The 22,935-nt window shown below is 39.7% G+C and overlaps 1 protein-coding gene across 9 annotated transcripts in view; it reads left to right on the forward strand.

Moving 5' to 3' along the window:
* Window positions 1-22,935, forward strand: part of PDS5B (PDS5 cohesin associated factor B) — a 228,564-nt gene that overhangs the window by 32,352 nt on the left and 173,277 nt on the right. For 3 of the 9 annotated variants that reach the window (XM_024125886.3, XM_055089322.1, XM_055089323.1), the window contains exon 1: window positions 6,816-6,915. The exons of 1 other annotated variant lie outside the window; for it this stretch is intronic. The gene's annotated coding sequence lies outside the window, so the exon portion shown is untranslated. Of the gene's footprint in view, window positions 1-6,808; window positions 6,916-7,752; window positions 7,773-22,935 lie in introns of those variants that run through there. 5 more of the 9 variants (XM_055089321.1, XM_055089324.1, XM_055089325.1 and 2 more) reach the window with 4 other exon arrangements.

Here is a 22,935-nt window from a genome sequence, read left to right on the forward strand (position 1 = left end):
TTTTTCCCTTGCTGCTTTCAATAATTTTTCTTTGTCTTTAATTTTTGCCAATTTGATTACTATGTGTCTTGGTGTGTTTCTCCCTGGGTTTATCCTGTTTGAGACTCGCTGTGCTTCCTCGAGTTGGGTGGCTATTTCCTTTCCCATGTTAGGGAAGTTTTTGACTATAATCTCTTCACATATTTTCTCTGGTCCTTTCTCTTTCTCTTCTCCTTCTGTGACCCCTATAATGCAAATGCTGTTGCGTTTAATGTTGTCCCAGAGGTCTCTTAGGCTGTCTTCATTTCTTTTCATTCTTTTTTCTTTATTCTGTTCCGCAGCAGTGAGTTCTACCATTCTGTCTTCAGGTCACTTATCCGTTCTTCTGCCTCAGTTATTCTGCTATTGATTCCTTCTAGTGTAGTTTTCATTTCACTTATTGTATTGTTCATCTCTATTTGTTTGTTCTTTAATTCTTCAAGGTCTTTGTTAAATGTTTCTTGCGTCTTCTCGATCTTTGTCTCCATTCTTTTTCCGAGGTCCTGGATCATCTTCACTGTCATTATTCTGGATTCTTTTTCTGGAAGGTTGCCTATCTCCACTTCATTTAGTTGTTTTTCTGGGGTTTTATCTTGTTCCTTCATCTGGTACGTAGCCCTCTGCCTTTTCATCTTGTTTGTCTTTCTGTGAATGTGGTTTTTGTTCCACAGGCTGCAGGATTGTAGTTCTTCTTGCTTCTGCTGTCTGCCCTCTGGTGGATGAGGCTATCTAAGAAGCTTGTGGAGATTTCTGTATAAACAAATACATCTGATGTTTTCAAGGAGAGAAGGCAGATTATAAAACATTATAAATATATATTTAATATATTAAATTTATATTAAAATACATATAAAATTACATTTTTATAATATATAAGTATAAATATATGAATAGAATATATTCTTTCCTGATATATACTAAAGCGTTAAAGGTAATTTTCTCTGGTGGCATGATTATAAATGGTTTCTTTTCCCTTTTAATCTTAACTGCATTTCCAGATTTCTCTACAATAAACACATTATTTACACATTAAAAAAAATCAATATACCTAAACTGGTTTTATTTCAGTAAATTAATTTTTTTTTTTTTTTTAGTAATGGCAATATTTTTCAACAGCTCCATCTGCTGGCTGCTGAATAAAGTTAATTTTCAAATATTACTGTATTTGTTTTTTACTGTAGCCAGGACAAGAAATAGAATTCCTCTATTAAAATAAAGGATGCTTCTTATATATCTATGAAGAGAAGTATCAGCAGCCAAGTTAATTCACCTGATACACATTTGGTTGGATACAGAGTAGGCTATTACCCCATACAGAAAAGTAGACTGTTTGCCTAGAACAGAAACATTACATTGAAAAATTGGTTTGGTGTTTTCGGCTATCTTACATTGGCATGGTGGTTTTGTTGATTGTGTAAAATAAAAACATTGATTAGTGGTTGAATATTGATATGTATGAAATATATCATATAGTAGGAATTCATATACTTTTGCACTCATATTCAGATCTGCAGTCTAAACTCGCCTATGTCATTCTCATTATTTTGAAGTGAAATTGCTCTTGTTTCCATATCTCTTTATTATTTCCTGAAGTAGAATTGATGATAAATGCTTTCCTAAACATGAATTTCTCTTTATGTGGTAACAGGAGGTATTATATTTTGTTTAAAAATCTCTCAGTCATCTAGCTTTGGAACTCTTAAAAAGTAAAATCTGTCATTATGCTGAGTGAAATAAGTCATTCATGAAAAGACAAGTACTGTACGATCCCACTTATATGAGGTGTCTAAAGTAGTCAGATTCATAGAAGCTGAAAGTAGAATGGGAGTTACCCTGGGCTGGAGAGAAAAGGAGTTGTTGCTTAATGGGTATAGAGTCTCAGTTTTGCAAGATGAAGAAATTCTGGAGATCTGTTTCACAGCAATGTAAATATGCTTAACACTACTGAACTGGGCACCTAAAAATGTTAGAATGGTAAGTTTTATGATTTTTTTTTACCACAATAAAAAAGTAAAGTCAAAAAATATATATTGTATGTGTAATATTTATATATATATTTTATATATTTATATGTATAACAAGTTTGAGAGAACATATTGAAGCAATCATGCACTATACTTTTTAAAAAATATCTTTATTGGAGTATAATTGCTTTACAACATTGTGTTAGTTTCTGCTGTACAACAAAGTGAATCAGCTACACATATACATATATCCCCATATCCCCTCCCTCTTGAGCTTCCCTCCCACCCTCCCTATCCTACCCCTCTAGGTCATCACAAAGCATCGAGCTGATCCATTTTTCTGGTCTCCTCATAAGTCAATTAGTATTTCCACAAATTTATCATATTTGTGATTTACATGGGACTTAATTTAAAAAGAGATTCATGGGGCTTCCCTGGTGGCGCAGTGGTTGAGAGTCCGCCTGTCGATGCAGGGGACATGTGTTCGTGCCCCGGTCCGGGAAGATCCCACATGCCGCAGAGCGGCTGGGCCCGTGAGCCATGGCCGCTGAGCCTGCGCGTCCGGAGCCTGTGCTCCAGAGCGGGAGAGGCCACAACAATGAGAGGCACGCGTACTGAAAAAAAAAAAAAAAAAAAAAAAGAGAGATTCAAACATGATTGTAAGATGAAATGGGATTTTAAAATTACATACTTTCTAAATTAATTGGAAGATGATGAGATTCAATAAAAACTTTCCCCTGACTATGGATCCCTTGACAAATCACTTAGCTATTTGTCTCAGTTTTTTTATGTAAAATGAATTGAAAGAGGTGATCATTTCTATGCTCTATGAACCCTAAAATTCTCAAAATCTTTTCATGGCATCTTTCTGACACCCTTTCCTAACCAGCTCTAATGCAATAATATATATATAAGCAAACAGATAATAAATTTAAAAAACAACTATCAAGTAATTAAAGGACTCTTAGGTATATTTTGTATAAGAAATCACACCTAGTTTGATCCTATATAAAGGAAGTCTCCCCTCTACAGTGGATAGATGTGATATGAACTTACAAAGAACAGACTTTTAAAAAATGCATATACATATGGAATTAATATAGTATCCATCCTCTGTTGGGGAGAAGTTTGAAATCTTTGGAAAAGAATATAGAGTGTTTCTTTTTTTGCCCTTTTTAAAAATAGTGAGGCAAACATTTTCTACAGTTGTAAATAGGCAGTAAGACTATGGAGAGGAAAAGAAAATTAAGATGAAGGGTAAGTCTACAGGCAAAGGAAGTCATGGGCCAAAGCAGCATGGTTGTGGGAAGTGGTGAAGTATAGAGTAATGAGAAGTAAATTAAAGTGGCTAAGTTAAGTAAACGAGTCTGGTTGAATAAGTAGGGGTAGGCCGCTGCATAGCCTCAGACCTACCTAATCAACAGTAGCAGGATCTGCCCTGAATACCAGACAGTTCATTAAAATCAAAATATAAATAGGCTGTTAGGGAGAGAGTCCTCACTTTTATTCCATTCAGTCATCTGGCAGATTGTTCTATTACTCGTGACTTCTAACACCATATAAAGAAATTTTATTCTAGATGAAACTGTGTTTAAAGGAGCTCATGTATTAGTATAAGTATGCTTCTGGTATTAAGTTAAACTGCTTGCTGAGAATTATGGCTCATTCTAATGGCTAATCATAATGCTCTTTATTTATTTATTTTTATTTTATTTTTAATTTTTATTTATTTATTTATTGTGTTACGTGGGCATCTCACTGTTGTGGCCTCTCCCGTTGTGGAGCGGCCCAGCCGCTCCGCGGCACATGGGATCTTCCCGGACCGGGGCATGAGCCCGTGTCCCCTGCATCGGCAGGCGGACTCTCAACCACTGCGCCACCAGGGAAGCCCTATTTATTTTTAAATATTTATTTATTTGGCTGCACGAGGTCCTAGCTGCGGCATGCGGGATCCTTAGTTGCAGCATGTGGGGTCCTTAGTTGCAGCATGTGGGATCCTTAGTTGCGGCATGCGGGCTTCTAGTTGCGGTGTGCGAACTCTTAGTTGCGACATGCATATGGGATCTAGTTCCCTGACCAGGGATCGAACACAGATTGGGAGTGTGGAATCCCAACCACTGGACCACCAGGGAAGTCCCCATAATACTCTTTAAATCAGTTCTCATTTGCTTTCTTACATATCTGAGCCAATGATATACTTGATATAAATATGAAATTTAGAATAAGTCATTGTTCTATATCAAAATAAAAACATGAGCATAAAATAACTATATACTATACTATATATATAAAAATACTATATGAGTATATGTATATACATATATATTTGATTTTTGTCATTTTAACTACAATATGTGTTGGTGTGTTCCTCTTTGGGTTAATTCTGTATGGGACTCTGTGCTTCCTGGACTTGGGAGACTGTTTTCTTTCACAGGTTAAGGAATTTTTCAGCTATTATGGCTTCAAATATATTCTCAGGCCCTTTCTCTTCTCCTTCTGGGACCCATATAATGAGAGTATTAGTGCACTTGATGTTGTCCCAGAGGTCTCAAATTGTCCTAATTTCTTTTCATATATATTTAAATACATGCACTTCAACTGGTACTGGCATAATTCTCAACAAACTTCAACAGTTGCAAAGAATACACTATGAAACAATGTTGGATATTTATTATAAGTTGTTAAAAAATAGCATTTTGATTCCAGAGTCTACTGGCTGTGCTGTTCACCATAGGAAGCCCCTACCCACATATACTTATTGAGCACTTGAAACATGACTAATGGGAATTGAAATGTGCTTTAAGTGTAAAATTCACAAGATGAACAAACAAATGTAAATTATCTCATTAATAAAATTTTATATTGATATGTGCAAATGACAATATTTTGGATATACTGTTTAATAACATAAAATGTTATTTAAATTAATTTCACTGGTTTCTTTTCACTTTTTAAAATTGGAAGATTTTATGTTGCATGCATGGTTCACATATTTCTTTTGGACAATGTGGATTTACAGTGTAAACTAAATGCAATTTCCTCCTGTTAACCAAGATCAGGCCCATGGACTGCAAACACTGCTGAGTGCTGACCATGGATAAGAGTGAACAGTCTTTGCTTTGGCTGTTCTGCCCAGTGCATTCAGGAATTCTCAGCCAGCAGCTCAGAACCTCAATCACAATGGTGAACTATGGTATTTGTTATAACAACACGGAAACCAAGACGACTTTAACAAGTCTGTATATTTACCCAAATGATCTTCGATAACACACATACACACATATCCCCAAAGATCCCAGAGAGTTCTTCAGAATAAAAAAAGTTAAGAATTTCAGTCTAGTGTCTGCATAGAAGATCGGGAGTACCATTAGTTATTAGGTAGGTAAGAAGATGGTCCAAGAACTCTTTAAGGAACTCAATGTGCTTAACAAGATGAGACCTCTAAAACAATGTTTAAAAAGAAAGAAAGTCAGCAGGAAACTGCCTTGGCTTACATTTGCTGGCTCTGGCATTGAGCTGTGTTGTAGGCAAAGGTCATCTCAGAACCCTTACCCTAATTTCCCTTTGTGGCATCCTTTCCCTTCTTGCTATTCTCCCTGTTTGGAAGTCCCAGTGCCTTTCTCATCCCTTCTCTTTCATCTGCCTCTCTCTACGGAAAGGAAAATAATCTTTTGTTAGTGTAAAGCCAGTAGAAGTGTGGGCTGATGGGTGCCACATACTGCTCCTGATGAATTACAACTTGGTTATTTTTTGGACTTTACTTTTATTAGATCAGCTTTACGTTTACAGCAAAATTGAGAGGAAGGTACAGAGATTTCCCATGTACACCCTGCCCCCACATTTGGTTGTTTTTTAAAGCCCTAAACACAAATTTATTTTTCTTTTACAACCAACTTAAGATTTCAGTTTTCCTAAACTGTTGCTTTAAATGAAGGTTTAGATTACTAATTTCTGTAAATCCATTTGCTGTTGCATGAAGCATAGTTCCTTTTGTTAGCAGCTATACTTCACTGAGGCCTTAAAGATTTTTGCCTCTCTCCATCCTAATAGTAATTGGCAGATCAACTTTTAACATATTCCCTCACAGTTGCAGCAGGGAGGAGTGGCACCTCCTGGAGGTGAAGGGGGTTAGAAACCCACCTTCTGGAAGGCGTCCTTGTGGTCTTTAGAATGTTTCTCCTCCCATAAGGACAACTGTGATAAAACGAATGAATGGAATGCTTTGTTACAGATGGAATTACTAGGTCCCCCCACCCGCTACCTAAACAATACCTGAAAACGGGAAAGCTGTGGGATTAAGTAAAGACATTACACACACACAGTGCAGAAAAAAGCTATTTTATAGCATTTTGAAGTGACTAGGTCAGAGTTCCCAAGTAAGGAGCAAAGAAAACACCAATTTTATTTACTTCGCACAACATTAGTACTCAATTTCACTGTTTTAAAAAATTCCCAACTTTTATCCATAAGGCTAGAGATATATAACAATTTATGTGGTTTTCGGCAAAAGTCAAGGAAGCGAGAAATCATTGACAGCTGCCATTCTCGCCGCCACCGCGGCTACAGCGGCGGCGTGCCCGTGTGGCTGCGTGCGCGCGCGACGGGTGGGGCGGGGCGGAGGCGGGCACGCGCGCGCGCACGGGGCGGGGCGGAGGGGCTGGCGGGCGAGCGCGCGCGCGCGCGCGAGGCTGTCCGGTCGGCAGGGGGCGCTGCGCACCCACGCGGCGCTCTGCCTGCCCTCGGGTGCTGTCCGCGGCGGTTCGATTGGAGCAGCCGCCGAATAGCGCTTGGCGCCATTTTGAAGCGGAGAGGAGGAGGAACGGCCGGGCTGGCTGCGGAAGGGGAGGGGGGGGAGGAGGCGATTGGATGCGGCGGCGGCGGCGGATCCCGGAGAGCAGCGGAGTGAGAGGAGTAGCGAGTCGGCCACCCGGAGGTAGGAAGCAATTCAGTTAACGGGAAGAAAATGTCTCTTCCTTCTGGTCGCCGCGCTCCATTTTTCAGCGCCCGCCACCGCGGCTGAGTCTGTGGCGGGGCTCAAGCGCCGCCCGCCTGCCAGCCGAGACTCGCCTCCCGGCATCGGGGGCTGCAGCAGCTGGCTGCCTGGCGGCGGCGGGGCCGGGAGGAGTAGGGCGCGGGCCGGGGGCGTGGGCCGGGTTCTGCGGTGGGGGTGGGGAGGGCCCCGCGGCCGGCGCGCTCCCTCCACGCCGCGGGCTTAGCCGCAGCCTCTGGAAATTAAACTTGCCGCCCTGGCTGGGCTGGGGCGCCCGCGGCGTCGAGGGCGGCGGGCGGCGGGCGGTGACCTTGCGCGCGGCCGGGGGTCCGCGCCGGCTGCCCGCCGCCCCGCCGCCCGCGCCCCGCCGCCCCTCCCCCCGCGCCCGGCAGCCCGGCGGCTGTTTCCCGGGCGGCAGGCGGGCGGCGCGGCGCTCCTGTTGAATCCTCCCGCGGGCGGGTTTTCCCCCTTCCGGGCGAGGGGCGGGGAGCGCGGGTCGGGGCTGACCTCGGGGCGGTGTGCGGGCCTCGGCGCCCTCGCCCCCACTTCTGGGTCGTCCGCGCCGCGCAGCCTCCGCTCCGGGCGACGACAACGGGCCGACCGAGTGACATTTTTATCCTGTTACTTGCCAGTCGCGGGAGATAAAGCGCGCCTACCGCGCCTCTTGGAGATGGTGCTGGAGGCACCCGAGGACCTAGTTGAGGAAGAGTCCAGCACGGGCTGGAGTAGCTTCTCCCGGGTCACCGCTGAGTTCTAGCTTTCCTTTCGGAAGCCTCGGAGTCGGAGCGACCATGCAAACGGTGTGCAGCTGTACAGTTGACATTTTTGCAGTCTCTTATCTTAGTGACACCTGAAAAGTTTCTGGTCGGGAGGAAACGCTTGTTTGTGGTTTCTTGTTGCTTTTGCCTTTTGGTATATACGTTAAAGCTACGCTAAGCCGAGGTAGTTATTCGAGGGAATGAGTTTGAACCCTGAAACGCTGCACCTCGTCGGCTTCAGAGTTGCCTGTTCCTGCGTTCCTTCGCGGCCCGTGTAAACCCGGGGTAGGATTTGAAAGAGCAGGTCCCTGCCTACTTGACACATGTTTAGGCATCCTAACCAACCCCCGAAAGGGAACCCTTTATTTGATTTTGAAGGACGTGCTTTGAACGCTCTTCTCACACTTCTGTTATGAAATGATGGATGGGCAGTACTGTCCTGAACGACCCTACCCAGCCCTGTTTGTTAAACCGTTTGGGAGACTTCGGATGTAGCCTTTACTTTCGAAGGTTGATCTGCGGTCTTGAGTGAGTTTTGGAGGTCTTCTACTGTCTTTCCTAATAACTTCTAAAAATTCAAGTGTGTTTATATATAAGGCGAGCTGTAAATAAGTCATAATTATTTAAAACTTGAATGGCAGTATGATCATTGTTCTCAACACATGTAGATGAAGTTCCAAGATAGAGCATTTTCTGTACTTACGTAAGCAGTAGTCAAGTAAAATAGTTAAAAACACAAAAATGGTATTAAGCAAAATATGGGCTAGAAAGGACACTTATTTATGCAGTACATATGTCGGAGATGTTAGCAGTTTTAGACAATAAGATGAGCATTCCTGTGGTGTGTGCAGGTCAGTTTGTGGAACGATTAATCTGGTATCGTCTGGTGATAGCAGAAAACCTAATTAAAATTTATAGTGATGAATATGTAGGTGACCAATTTCAACATGGAACTTATAGAAAGGTAGATTTATTTTGAAAACCTTAACTGTAAAAAAAAATTAAGTGAGAACATTATTCTTTCAAAAGAAAAACCTCAAATGAGAACATTATTTCAAAATAAATGTACGAATGTATATAGAAAAGGGGCACGTTAGATATTCTTTGATTACTGAAATAGTAATTTTTTGTGTGTCCCTTTTTTGATGGTTTAAAAAATTATACTCTGGGTTTTACTTGAACGTGTGAGTATTTTAAATGACAAAGTAGTGTTTGTATTGGCATTTTTTTTTTTTTAAGAACTTTTGTGCCCTTTCTTATTTTCTCCTTTTTTGTTTAGGTTGATTCTCCTTGTATTAACTTGGTTTTTTTTACAGTAGCTTTTGTACTCTTCCTGTCACTTTCATTCTTGTCTGGTTATGCCTTTTTCCTCACTTTCCCCAAGAATTAGAGGAGATAACGTGGTGAAGATAGTGATCCTTGTTGTCGTGGAATGTTTTGTACTAAGCATATTTGACAAGTAGTTCTACTGAGTTGGCTGTTGGATAAAAGTTTTAATTTTAAAATTTATTTTAAAATGGTTTGCAACTTTAACGGATACAAAGAGTTATGTTTTGAGGACCAGGCTTTGTCAATAATTTGTTAAGCCTAAAATAAAGTGATACGCTGTATTAGACAGGACTTGCCCTGGTGAAGACTGAATGGTACCCAAAACTGTGTAGAGGGGAATATTTGGGGAGATTGTGTTCTTTCTGCTTCTCCCTCTTGGAGTATTAAGATTGTCCTGTGGCTTCCTCAGTGCTACTTTTTTTGATCATGTGTGCCTAGAACTAACAGGAGAGCTCACTGTGATTTCACTTGGATGACAAGTACTGTATATAATCTATGTTAGAAAAGAATAAATTTGTATTTCCTTTGTTAGTGTTAGAGAGCTGTAAGGAAACTTAGATGATCTCCAGCTCACTCATTATATGCATGAGAAATTAGGTTCAGATTGTAACTTGATTGATTTATTCCAAGTCACAGTCATATTCTTGTGGTGGAATTGAGGCAGCCCTTAGATATCCTGGAGGCTTAGAAGCATCCACGTGGTCTGTATTGTTTTATTCAGGACTTAAGCAATATTTAAAATTATTGCCAGGTAGCATATTATTCTCTGTCTCCTTTCCCCCCTTTTTTTCATTCATTCAACCAAGAAATAAAGTTTCGAGGTTAACCATCTGTTTCAGAGTCTGGTTTTAATAATTTCTATCCAGGATTCGTTCCACTTAAATTGTCTCAGAAGATAACCTCTTGCATGTCTCTGTCTCCTGGAGTTGCTTGATCTTTCATTGTGTAACAATACTTGACAAGGCATTTATTTATTCTTTGTTAAACTTGTAAGCCGGAGTAATTTGGAAGTTAGTGTTGAACTTTATTTTGTTATAAGATGCATGTGTGCATGAGTGTTATTATTTTTTTTTATTTTTTACTTTCTTTTTTTTTTTTCTACACTTTTAAACTCAATTTGCTACACAAGTCATTTGCTTCCAGTTACAGTAGGTGTTTGGAGAAAATTGTATTTGCTTTGAGTATTCCTGTTTGGAAATGTTAAAAATTCCAAAAATACTTAGTCTAACAATAAACCCAGTAATTTCTCTGAGAACATATTTACTTTCTAAGCTTATTTAAGAAGTTGCCAAATGGTTCAAAATTGTGCTTCCTTGGAGTGTAGAGGTCAGCTCTTCCTCACACTATGCTGTCATGAACCACCTGATTATAACCATTTTCCCCAATACTTGAAAAAGGTTTTATAACGCTTTCTCACTAATTAGTTCAAAATTAAGGATAAGTTTGCTGTTAATTGTTTCAGTTGATGGGGTGATCATGCTCAGTGAGAAAATCGTGAAGATTAAACTCAGATTAGTTAAATTTAGTTGTTTAAGGTAAATCTTAAAGCCATTACTCTGAGATGTTTAAAAATATCCATGATAGTTATTGTGCTCTAATGATTAGACATCAGTAATAAGCAGTAATTAGAAATACTTGGTTTAGCTGTGTAAAACTTGTAAGTCAGCTAAGGGGAGTGGAGGAAAGACTGATAAGCAGGAAGCTAATTTGAGGCATCTTTAAAGGACCATGATCTAGCAGTACTCCACTAACTTGCCTCCCTTTGACAGAGATTGCTCTGACCTGATTCAGTTAAAATGAACAAATACTAAGCTTCACATATATACTGTACCATGGATGATGTAATAAACAGGACTGAGACTCTGCCCTATAGAAGTTTTGAGTGGTGGTTTGCCACTTGCACCAAGGTGATGAGAGCTGAGAAAAACCAGAGTAGGATCCCTGCTGTTAAGTGATTCTACAAGGGCCAGGCCTTCCTCCCTCTTCAGTGACAGTTGAGGTTGCTCTTTATGTGGGAGAGCGAAGGAGGGGACATTATGACCGCAAGCATTGTCTCTCTCTTGGAGAGAATGGTTAGGGGGCCCAAAAGGAAACAAGAGTTTGTGGTTCCCTGGGCACTGTAGGGATTCTTTTTCCCTTTCATCTCAGAGGTGGTTTTAGAGAAGTAAGGGAAGAGATTTTAAAGAAAAGTCCCAGATATATATTCAAAATGTATTTACAAAATGCATCCCTAAGTAGTTGAAATTCCGTCAGGCAATTTCAGTTAGGCTTCAGATATTGGGATGGGGGTTGGGGTGTGTATGGAGAGTTGGTAGTGAGAGTAGTTGTTAAGGTTGGCGGGAACAGAGTACTTTAAAGAATCGTATATTTTAAGTTAAAAGTTATACATATATATGATAAGGAAATTCTTATGGTACAGAAAATAAAAATAAAAGCTACTTTATCTCTTCCCCCTAAAAGGTAATCCACTGTCAACAGTTTTCAGAAAATTTACTTTTCAAAAAATTTATGCAAATTATTATACTTATTGCTTTTTTGTTATTAAAAGCTATATTGTTTACTTTTTTTCTGAAATTTTACTTTTTTCTGTAGTTGATGTCACATAGCTCTTCTCATATTGGCACATATAGATCAACATAATTTAAACAATGATTAGAGTATTATATGCATGTGTCAGCATAATTTATTCTGACTCCTTTTGAGTGGTATGTAGGTTGTCACTACGTACACAAACCGACAGTATATGACTATGACTGTTACATGTTCGCCAACATTGGGCTTTATTAAACTTTATGCCTTTTGCTGATTTGATATGTGAAATTTGTATCTTGTTTTGGGTTTGCATTTTGTTGATTATGAGGAGGGGGAAACATTTTTGTGTGCTTATTGGGCAGAGGTTACTTGCAGCACACACTTTTGATTGAGTAGGTTAAGTTATCTGTGCACCCTTCTAAACCATCTAAACCATCTAAAATGGTTTGAGGGAGATGGAGGTTTTAGAGCCCGTGGCACTTTGAGGGGGAGCAGTGCTCTGAATGGAGAGGCTGCAGTGCTAGACTTTCAACAATAACCAGAGGTTAAGTATTGAAAGCCCTTAACTTGGTCTTAATGGAAGATTATATAAAGGCAGGAAAGGAGATTTGAGAGTCAGGGCAAGTAATTTCATATAGGGTCAGCTCTATCTCCTACTGTCTGCTTGTCCTGTCTCACCACTCCCCCCTTGTGCTCCAACTGTCATTTCATTTTTATTTATACTGTCATTTGACTTGCTCCTCTTCCCTGGTGGGGTGGCAACATTGACTTTGATATTTCAGTTCTTCCAGAGATGAGGGACACTTAGTTTTTATTATAAGGGAAACTGATTTTTCTCCAAACCAAAGGGAGCAGTTCTCATTTCTAACATTCTTTAGATCTATTTTCTGATCTTTAGTAGTCCCTCTTTATAGTTGATATTCTGCTAGTGTCAGGGGCCTTACATGCTGACCTATGCAGAAGTTGGCATGACTACATGAGCTTTGTTCCTATTTAATCCCTACATGCTGCCCCCACCCCAGCTTCACTTTTTTTTTTAATGAAATAAGTTTTTTTTCTTAGTAGGCTTGGGAGGCAATTGGTTTAAAAGGCTCTTGTCTGTTACCCCCTATCCGAACCCTCCCCCCAAATGGTAAGTATGTAGAGATGTGTTAATTAGCTTGTTTGTGGTGATCTTTTCACTGTTCAAAGACAAGCTGTATACCTTAAATATCTACATTTTTATATGTCAAAGATGTCTCAGTAAAGCTGGTTAAAAAAAAGTTTTTGTCTGTCTCCAGTTATTATATACACGAGTTAATATCAAATGGCTGGCCCTTTTTCAACTTTACCTTTAGTCTAGGGCAGTGGCTCTCAAGTAGGGGTGATTTTGAACACCCCTTCCCCAGCTCCTCGCCCAAGGACCTTTGGCAATGCCTGGAGACATTTTGGTTGTCACAACTGGGGCCGGCGGGGTGGGGGGGGCGGAGGGGGGTGGGAAGAGTGGTGCTACTGGTATCTAGTGAGTAGAGGCAGGGATGCTGCTAAACATCCTACAATGTGTAGGGCAGCCCTCCACAACAAAAAATTATCTGGCCTAAAATGTCTCTATTGCCAAGAAACCCTGGATTCAGCAGACCTAGTCCAAGAAGCCCCCAGCTCAGGTGAATTAGGCCTGCCCACCAACTTTGATGATAGCAGTCAAGCAGTAGTAATGTTTCATGTAGTCTTATGCTCTGAATGGAAAGCTTTGAAATATAGATCTTGAGTACTTTTTTCCCCTCCTCTGTCTCTTTGGTCCCTTTCTTTTCAGCGTTTTGCTTTCCTTCTCCTCTACCTTCATGGTGTAACATAATTAAGTCAAGGCTTTGCAATTCTACGTGGAGTTTGGAAGGTCACTAGCATTGAAGACTTGAATAGCAGTAGGAACATATTTAGGCATTTAATATGATGCTTGGTAAGTGAAGTCCTTTACTGAGGAAAGCAGAAGAGCGTGGCGGTTAAGCATATAGACATAGAGTCAAGACTGCTTGGGTTTTTATCCTACCTCCATCACTAGCTAGTTGTGTCACCGTGGATAAATTACCTAACCTTGTCAAGCCTCAGTTCCTTAATCTGTGAAGTGGGGAATAATAGCAGGTATCTCATTTTTAAAAGCAGCTTTATTGAGATATAATTCACATTCCATACAGTTCACCTATTGAAAGTGTGCAATTCATCAACCTAGTACATTCGCAGGTGTGTGCAACCATCACCACAATCTGCTCTTAGAATATTTTTGTCTCTTATAAAAGAAACCCTAAACCCATTAGCGATCACTGCCAGTCACCCCTTAAATTAGTTTTTGGTATAAGCCAGGCCAGATGCTTCCCTTGGTGACAAGTATGTAAGTACTTAATAAAAAACTATTATAACTTGGGGTAGGGAGACTGTATTTGTGGCAGGTCCATTCACAACACTTAAGAGGGCAAAGATGGATATTTGTTGAATGGACATTTGCATGCTATACTATGTAAGGAAATTGTGCTCAGAGATATAAAGATGAAAGATACACCTTTATTTAAGAGATCTATATTCAAGTGGGAAAAAAGAGACTGGTATCACAAAATACCAGTTATACCAGTTATAATTGTAAAATAATTATAAAACGAGGCAGAATGAAGTGCTTTCGGGAAGGTGTAAACAACATATTTGAAATTGGAAATTTGTTAAAGGGAGATTAATTACTTAGGTTAAGAGTGCAGGAACCATGAAAAACTTCTTAAAGGAGGGACCATTTTGGCCAAGTCTTAGATGATAAAATATGGGACTCTGGCTCTGTGAAGAGCACTTGAAGAATGCTGTGCTTTTTTGAGGTATTGGTGGTATTCCCATCTTTTTTTTTTTTTTTTTGCTGCCTCATGCTGCTGCCAAATGGTTGCCTCTGGTAGCTACACCTGTACCCTTTTTAAAAAAAAGTTATTTATTTACTTTTTGCCACGCCTCGAGGCTTGAGGGACCTTAGTTCCTGGACCAGGGATCCAGCCCGGGCCCTCGGCAGTGAAAGTGCTAAGTCCTAACCACTGGACAGCTGGGGAATTCTCACCCGCACCCTTTTTTGATGTTTCTAATCTGTTGTGAACTTGGGAAGTTATCTAAATGTAAGAAATAAATAAGCTTTTAGTGAGAGCCTGGTGTCTGTGAGAAAAGGTTATGATTATGTGGCCTTATGCTGTCACTTTGAGTTAGTTGCCTTTTTAGTTTTATTTTCTGGGTTAATTGGGTTTGCAGGATAAATAATTCCTAGGTAAATTAGGCTCATATAAAATGTTTTCCTTTTTTTTTCTCCAAGGCTTCTGCTAACAGCCATATCCCTAACGTTTTTTCTCAATTTCCTATCATCTTTTTCTCATGTGCCATCAGACACAACACTTCCAGTACATGTCCAAAACTGAGCTGCCTTCCTCTATCCTTTAACATCTACATTGGTTAATACAAATTTTTTTTTAAGTTAAATGGCTAGGTTTGTCATCAAGTCAGCAACTTGGGTGTCATCTTGACCTCTCTGTCTCCTTTACTTCTCAAATCAAATGAGTTACCAAATGCTGCTGATTCTGAACAGTAGTTCAAAGTTTTGTTTTGTTTTTTTTTAACACTATCTGCACGGTAATACTTCAAAAGTAAAAAACCAAAAAGAGAAAAAAAGTCTCTTTTCCATACCCTTCCTCATCTGTATAGTTCCCAGACTCCTACAATAGTTTACTAGTATTATTGGGTTTTTATATATCCTTCTGGGGATTTAAAAAATACAACCCTGTACAAGTATATGTATCCCACCCCACGCCTCCCCTCACCCCAACACATGTTTTACACTAATGTTGGAAACTTTAACTGCTTTGCCTTTCTTTCTTTCTTTCTTTTCTTTCTCTCTTTCTCTCTCTCTCTCCCTCTCTCCCTCTCTCCCTCCCTTTCTCCCTCTCTCCCTCCCTCTCTCCCTCTCTCCCTCTCTCCCTCTCACCCTCCCTCCCTTCCTTTTTCTCTTTCTCATTTAACAGTATACCCTGGAGATCTTTCTGTATTAGTATATAAAGTGCTAGTATGTGTGCTCTCTCTCTCAATAGCTGCAGAGTGTTCATTTATGGACCGTAATTTAACTAGCCCACTGATGGACAGTTAAATTGTTTCCAGTTCTTGCTATTATAAAAATACTGCATGAACAACCTTGTACATATATCATTTTGTACACATGCAGGTGTGTCTGTAGATTAACTTCCTAGAAGTGGAATTGTTGGGTCAAAGAATAAAGCGGATACAATTTTGATAGATATTGTTAAGTTGTCCTTCATGAGGGTTGTAACAGTATACTTGTTTTTCTATAGCCTTGCCACCACAGCATACAATGACAGTTTTTGGATTTTTGCCAATATGATAGGTGAAAAATGGTACCTCAGTGTAGTTTTAATTTACATTTCCCTTTTTTTAAAAAACATCTGTATTGGAGTATAATTGCTTTACAATGGTGTGTTAGTTTCTGCTGTTTAGCAAAGTGAATCAGCTATAGGTATACATATATCCCCACATCCCCTTCCTCTTGCATCTCCCTCCCACCCTTCCTATCCCACACCTCTAGGTGGTCACAGAGCACCGAGCTCATCTCCCTGTGCTATGCGACGGCTTCCCACTAGCTATCTGTTTTACATTTGGTTGTGTATATATGTCAGTGCCACTCTCTCACTTCATCCCAGCTTACCCTTCCCCCTCCCCGTGTCCTCAAGTCCATTTTCTACATCTGCGTCATTATTCCTGTCCTGCCCCTAGGTTCTTCATAACCATTTTTTTTTTTAGATTACGTATATATATGTTAGCATACGGTATTTGTTTTTCTCTTTCTGACTTATTTCACTCTGTATGACAGACTCTAGGTCCATTCACTTCACTATAAATAACTCAGTTTCGTTTCTTTTTATGGCTGAGTAATATTCCATTGTATATATGTGCCACGTCTTCTTTATCCATTCATCTGTTGATGGACACTTAGGTTTCTTCCATGTTTTAGGTATTGTAAATAGAGCTGCGGTGAACATTGTGGTACATGTCTCTTTTTGAATTATGGTTTTCTCAGGGTACATGCCCGGAAGTGGGATTGCTGGGTCATATGGTAGTTCTATTTTTAGTTTTTTAAGGAACCTCCATACTGTTCTCCATAGTGGCTGTATCAATTTACATTCCCCCCAACAGTGCAAGAGGGTTCCCTCTTCTCCACACCCTCTCCAGCATTTATTGTTTGTAGATTTTTTTGATGATGGTCATTCTGACTGGTGTGAGGTGATACTTCGTAGTTTTGATTTGCATTTCTCTAATGATTAGTGATGTTGAGCATTCTTTCATGTGTTTGTTGCCTGTTTGTAAATCATCTTTAGAGAAATGTCTCTTTGGGTCTTCTGCCCATTTTTGGATTGTGTTTTTGTTTTTTGACATTGAGCTGCATGAGCTGCTTGTAAACTTTGGAGATTAGTCCTTTGTCAGTTGCTTCATTTGCAAATATTTTCTCCCATTCTGTGGGTTGTCTTTTCGTCTTGTTTATGGTTTCCTTGGCTGTGCAAAAGCTTTTAAGTTTCATTAGGTCCCATTTGTTTTTTTTTGTTTTTATTTCCATTTCTCTAGGAGGTGGGTCAAAAAGGATTTTGCTGTGATTTATGTCATTACATTTCCCTTATGAGTGAAGATGAGTATCCTTTCATATGTTTGGGCCATTTTGATCATTCTTTTTTTTTTTTTTTTTTTTTTTCTGTGAACAGTCTGATCTTAATCTTTACTCATTTTCTTGTCCATTTTGGGGGTTCTTCAGTCCATGTGCAGTGGTTAGTTTACTAAAAGGAAACATGACTTGCTTGTTGCAGGTGCCTTCTTACAGGTAGCTCTGCTTCCATTTTTCACTCTCTTTTAGGCTTTCTCTCACAGTGTTAGCAGAGTGATACTTCTAGTTGCAGATGTTCCCTTGCTTAAAGCTGTTCAGTGGCTCTTCACTGCCTGTATAATGCAAATGCCTTAACATTAGAATGATACCTACCTACCTTGCTGGCATTTCCTTTTTTTCCATAGGTTCTCCAAACTCCAAAAACACTGAACTGCTCCTAGCTCCCTGTTGTGTTAGACCCTTTGCCTCTGTGTCTTTGCACGTGGTATTTCTCAGCTTATAATGATCCATTCCTGCTTGTCTGCATGTCAGAAGTCCTGCTTTTCATCCTTCACCTAATGAAAAGGCTTTTCTGGTACCTAACTCTTCTTTCAGGCAGTGTATGGTGCCCTTTTCTCCTTCTCACAAGTCCCTGTATCTTTTTTTAAAAAATTAATTTTTATTTTTGGCTGTGTTGGGTCTTCGTTGGGGTGCACGGGCTTCTCACCGTGGTGGCTTCTCTTTGTTGCGGAGCATGGGCTCTAGGCGCGCGGGCTCAGTAATTGTGGCTCGAGGGCTCTAGAGCACAGGTTCAGTAGTTGTGGCTCGAGGGCTTAGTTGCTCCGTGGCATGTGGGATCTTCCCGGACCAGGGCTCGAACCTGTGTCCCCTGCATTGGCAGGAGGATTCTTAACCACTGCGCCACCGGGGAAGTCCCCTCTGTGTATATCTTTATAATGGAAACCCTCACATTGTCTGTTGTTATTGTGTATTTCCTTGCTTTAGATTGTTATCCTCTTGAGGCATGGACTTAACAGTTATTTTGGAAGCTAGCATCATGTTTGGCACGTAGTAGACGAGTAACAATTACCGATAACCCATAAATGTGTGTATATATATATATATATATATATATATATATACAGTAAGTGTATGTGTGGACAATCCAGGACAAAGAAAAAATGGAAAATTAATACTATCAGCTCAAATTTATTTTTTAAATTTGTTTTTTTAATTTATATTGAGATGTAAATTAAATACAATAAAATGTACAGATTTTAGCTGTTCACTTTTAGTTGTGACAGTTATACCCATGTAACTGATAACCAAAAGATGATAAAGAACATTCATCACCCCAGAAAGTTTAGTGGTTGCCCTTTCCATTCCGTTCCCCTCTCTCCCAAGCACTGTGATTTCTAACAATGTAGATTATTTTGTTTGGTCTTCATACAGTGTCTGCTTTTTTGCATCTAGCTTCTTTTGCTTAACATATATTTCCAGATGCATCTATGAGGTTGGATGTGTCAGAGTTCTTCTTTTTATTGCTGAGTAGTATTTTGTTAGATGAATATACTAGAGTTTATCTTTTCTTCTGTTGATGGATATTTGAGTTGTTTACAGTCTCTTATTGTTAAGAATAAGGCCTGCAGGGATCTTCTTGCAAACACGTGTTTTCATTTCTCTGCCTAGGATTGGAATTGCTGGTTCATAGGCAGATGTGTGTTTTACCATATAAGAAACTGCTGTGTAGTTTTTCCGTTTTCTCTTATATACTCTCACAGTGACTCTGTGTTCTAGTTGCTCTACATCCTTGCCAGCATTTGGATAATCATTTTTAAAATTTTAGCTATTTAGTGGATGTGAAATGGTATCTTGTGGTGTTATTTTGGATTTCATTGTGAGCTAATGGTGTTTCATATGGTTATTGACAATTGTCAATAATTAGTGTATTTTCTTTTGTGGAATATCCCTGTTTTTTGCACATTAAAAAAAAGGTTGTCTTTTTATTATTGATGTGTAAGAATTCTTAATATAGTCTGGATATGTTTTTTTTCACATCAATGTATTGAGAGTGTTTTCTCCCAGTTTGTAAGTTTGTGTTATCCTTAACAGTATATTTCGATAAGCTAAAGTTTTTAATTTTGACGAAGTTCAGTTAATCAGTTTTTTTCTTTAATAGATTTGTGTTTGTTTGTTTGTTTTGCGGTACGCGGGCCTCTCACTGTTCTGGCCTCTCCCACCGCGGAGCACAGGCTCCGGATGCGCAGTTTTTTCACATCAATGTATTGAGAGTGTTTTCTCCCAGTTTGTAAGTTTGTGTTATCCTTAACAGTATATTTCGATAAGCTAAAGTTTTTAATTTTGACGAAGTTCAGTTAATCAGTTTTTTTCTTTAATAGATTTGTGTTTGTTTGTTTGTTTTGCGGTACGCGGGCCTCTCACTGTTCTGGCCTCTCCCACCGCGGAGCACAGGCTCCGGGTGCGCAGGCTTAGCGGCCATGGCTCACGGGCCTAGCCGCTCCGCGGCATGTGGGATCCTCCCGGACCGGGGCACGAACCCGTGTCCCGTGCATCGGCAAGTGGACTCTCAACCACTGCGCCACCAGGGAAGCCCCTAGATTTGAGTTTTAAGAAGCTTTTGCCTACTCCCAAGTCTTGAAAATAATTTCTCTTGTTTTCTTTTAGAAGTTTCATAGGCATTGAGGTTCATTTTTACAAATGCATTTATCCAATCCCAGCACCATTGTTTCAAAAGTTTTGTTTTCTTTCCTGCACTGAACTGCCTTTGTGTTTTTGTCCAGGAATGTTTGCACGCATATGTATGGTTCTGTTTCTGGACTCTCTTGTTTCTTTGATCTAATTGTTTCTCCTATGCTAGTATCATTCTGTTTCTATTACCTTAAGTCTTGGAATCAAATAGTGTGAATCCTCTAATATTGTTTGGCCAGTCTAGTTCCTTTGTGTTTCCATATAAATTTTAAAATCAGTTTGTCAATTTCTATTAAAAAAAAAAACCTTTTGGGATTTTGATTGGGATTGTGTTGCTCTATAAAACATTTAGGGAGAACTGACCTATAACAATATTGAATTTGGTAGTCAGACTTTAACATGGTTCCCATTGATCTCTGCCTCATTGTATTTGTATCCTTTTGTAGTCACCTTGCACATTATATTAGGTTTGGTCTGTGTAATCAATATAATATGGTTGAAGTCACTTCTGAAATTAGATTATAAAAGGCACAGTGGCTTGTGTATTAGTCTCTTTCTCTCATCAGTCACTCTAGGAGAAAACAGCTGCCATGTTGTAGAGAGGTCCATTGTCAAGCCTGTGGAGGAGCTGAGATTTTACCCTACTTGCAAGCTAACAAGTTAGCCTACTGCAGTTTCATGGATGCTGATAGAAGACATGAGACTCTTGGGTCTGCGTCGAAAGACAGGTTATTGTCACAGCTATAGTAGTAGCCAGGGTACTGTCAGCATTTTTGCACCAGTTCCTCAAGCTCCAAATCACACTTGATGTGAAAGAGGGTCGGATGACAACTGCACATGTGCAGTGCTTGCATTACAAGAGAGGAATTCCGAACATAGGGAACCTGGATATTTTTTAATGGGCAGTAAGCATACCTGTTCTCTGCTTTGGAGGAGACTTTATCTTCCACATCTGTTCACTTTATAAACACCTTTGGGAAGTTAGTCTGGAACAAAGGGCAGTGAGATCCTCAGTTGCAAGATGTGCAGAAATGCAAGAGACCAATGGAATATTGTCTCCTGACATCCACATGACAAAAAATTGAGGCCTTCTGCTAGTAGCCTTGAGTGAACTTGGAAGCAGATCCTCTGGCCTTCAGTTGAGTGTAGACCTAACTACAGTTTGCAACCTCATGAGAGACCCTTGAGCCAGACCCACCAGCTAAGCTGCTCCTGGATTCCTGACCCTTAGAAATTGTGTGAGAAAATAAATGTTATTTTCAACTGCTGAAGTTTTGGAGTGGTTTATTACACAGCAGTAGATTATTAGTACAGTTGTTTACCTCTCCTTTTATTTAGGTCATCTTTTTTTGATAACGTACTATAAACGTAAATTTACATTTACGTATCTACGTATCTATGTAAGATCTTTACGTCAGCCCAGTGAAATAGGTTTTTTCATATTAATGTTATGTTACTATGTCAATTATGTAATATGATTTTGTTAACATATTAACATATGTGCATACAATGTAAAGTAACATTTTAATGTTCTCCGTAGAGATCTTGCTGTTAAATTTATTCCTAAAGATTTTTCTTTTTTTTTTTTTGCGGTACGTGGGCCTCTCACTGTTGTGGCCTCTCCCGTTGCGGAGCGCAGGCTCTGGACGCGCAGGCTCAGTGGCCATGGCTCACGGGCCTAGCCGCTCCACACCATGGGGGATCTTCCCGGGCCAGGGCACGAACCCGTGTCCCCTGCATCGGCAGGCAGACTCTCAACCACTGAGCCACCAGGGAAGCCCAAGGTTTTTCTTTTTGATGCTATTTTCTAAATTTTATTTTTTTTATTTTTTTCTGATAGTATATCCAAATACAGTAGTTGTCTTAAAAATTGTGTGTGTATTCTTTGACCTTGCTGAAATTCATTTAGTTCCAATAGTTTTTTTTGTAGATTTAGGATTTTCTCTACAAAAACAATCATATCTGTGAATAAGACAGTTTTTTTCTTTTTTCTCCCATCTTTGTAAGCTTTTTATTTCTTTGTGTTACTTTATTGTACTGGCATTTTCAATTTAATGTTGAAGAGATGGTGGGAATGGACATGCTTGTTTTATTCCGCATCTTAAGGGGAAAACATTGTATTTTAACGTTAAGTAGAATGTCAGCAGTGGTTTTTTTGTAGATTAAAAGAAATCAGATGGAGTGTGTTCCCTTCTATTCCCAGTTTAGTGAGATTTTAATTTTTACATTATGGATGGGTGTTGAATTTTGTCACATGGCCCCCCCCCCTTTTGTATTTATTGAGATGACTATGGCTTTTATGCTTTATTTTGTTATGGTGAATTATATTTATTGATTTTTGGAAGTTAAACCAATTTTGCACTCCTGGGTTAATCTCATTTGGTCATGAGGTATTGTCCTTTTATCTGTGTCAGAATTTGGTCAGCTAATATTTTGTTGAGGATTTAAGTGTCTGTGTTCGGGGGAATTTTGGTCTATGATTGCCATTTCTTGTGATGCCTTCTAATAGCATGGTTAGACTAGCCTTCTGAAACTAGGAAATGTTTCCTCTTCTGTTTTCAGAAATAGTTTGTATATGATTGATATAATTTCTTTAATGTTTGGTAACCATCTAGGCATGGAGGTTTTTTTGTGCGTGCGGGAAGATTTTTGGTAACAGGTTTTGTTTCTTTGGTAAATATATGGTTATATGGATTTTCTGTTTTGTCTTTTTCCCCCCAAGCAGTATATCTGTCTCATTTAAGTTATCAAGCCTTTTGGCAGAAAGACTGTAATTTTCCCTTGTGATCCTTTTTATGTCTGTAGGATCTGTAGTGAACCCTCTTTACACTCTTCTTTCTTTGTTCTTTTTTTTTTTTTTTTTTTTTTTTTTGCGGTACGCGGGCCTTTCACTGTTGTGGCCTCTACCATCGCGGAGCACAGGCTCCAGACGCGCAGGCTCAGCGGCCATGGCTCACAGGCCCAGCTGCTCCGCGGCATGTGGGATCTTCCTGGACTGGG

This window comes from Physeter macrocephalus, chromosome 13 (genome assembly GCF_002837175.3).
Source record: "Physeter macrocephalus isolate SW-GA chromosome 13, ASM283717v5, whole genome shotgun sequence".
In the NCBI taxonomy this organism is placed as follows: Eukaryota; Metazoa; Chordata; class Mammalia; order Artiodactyla; family Physeteridae; genus Physeter; species Physeter macrocephalus.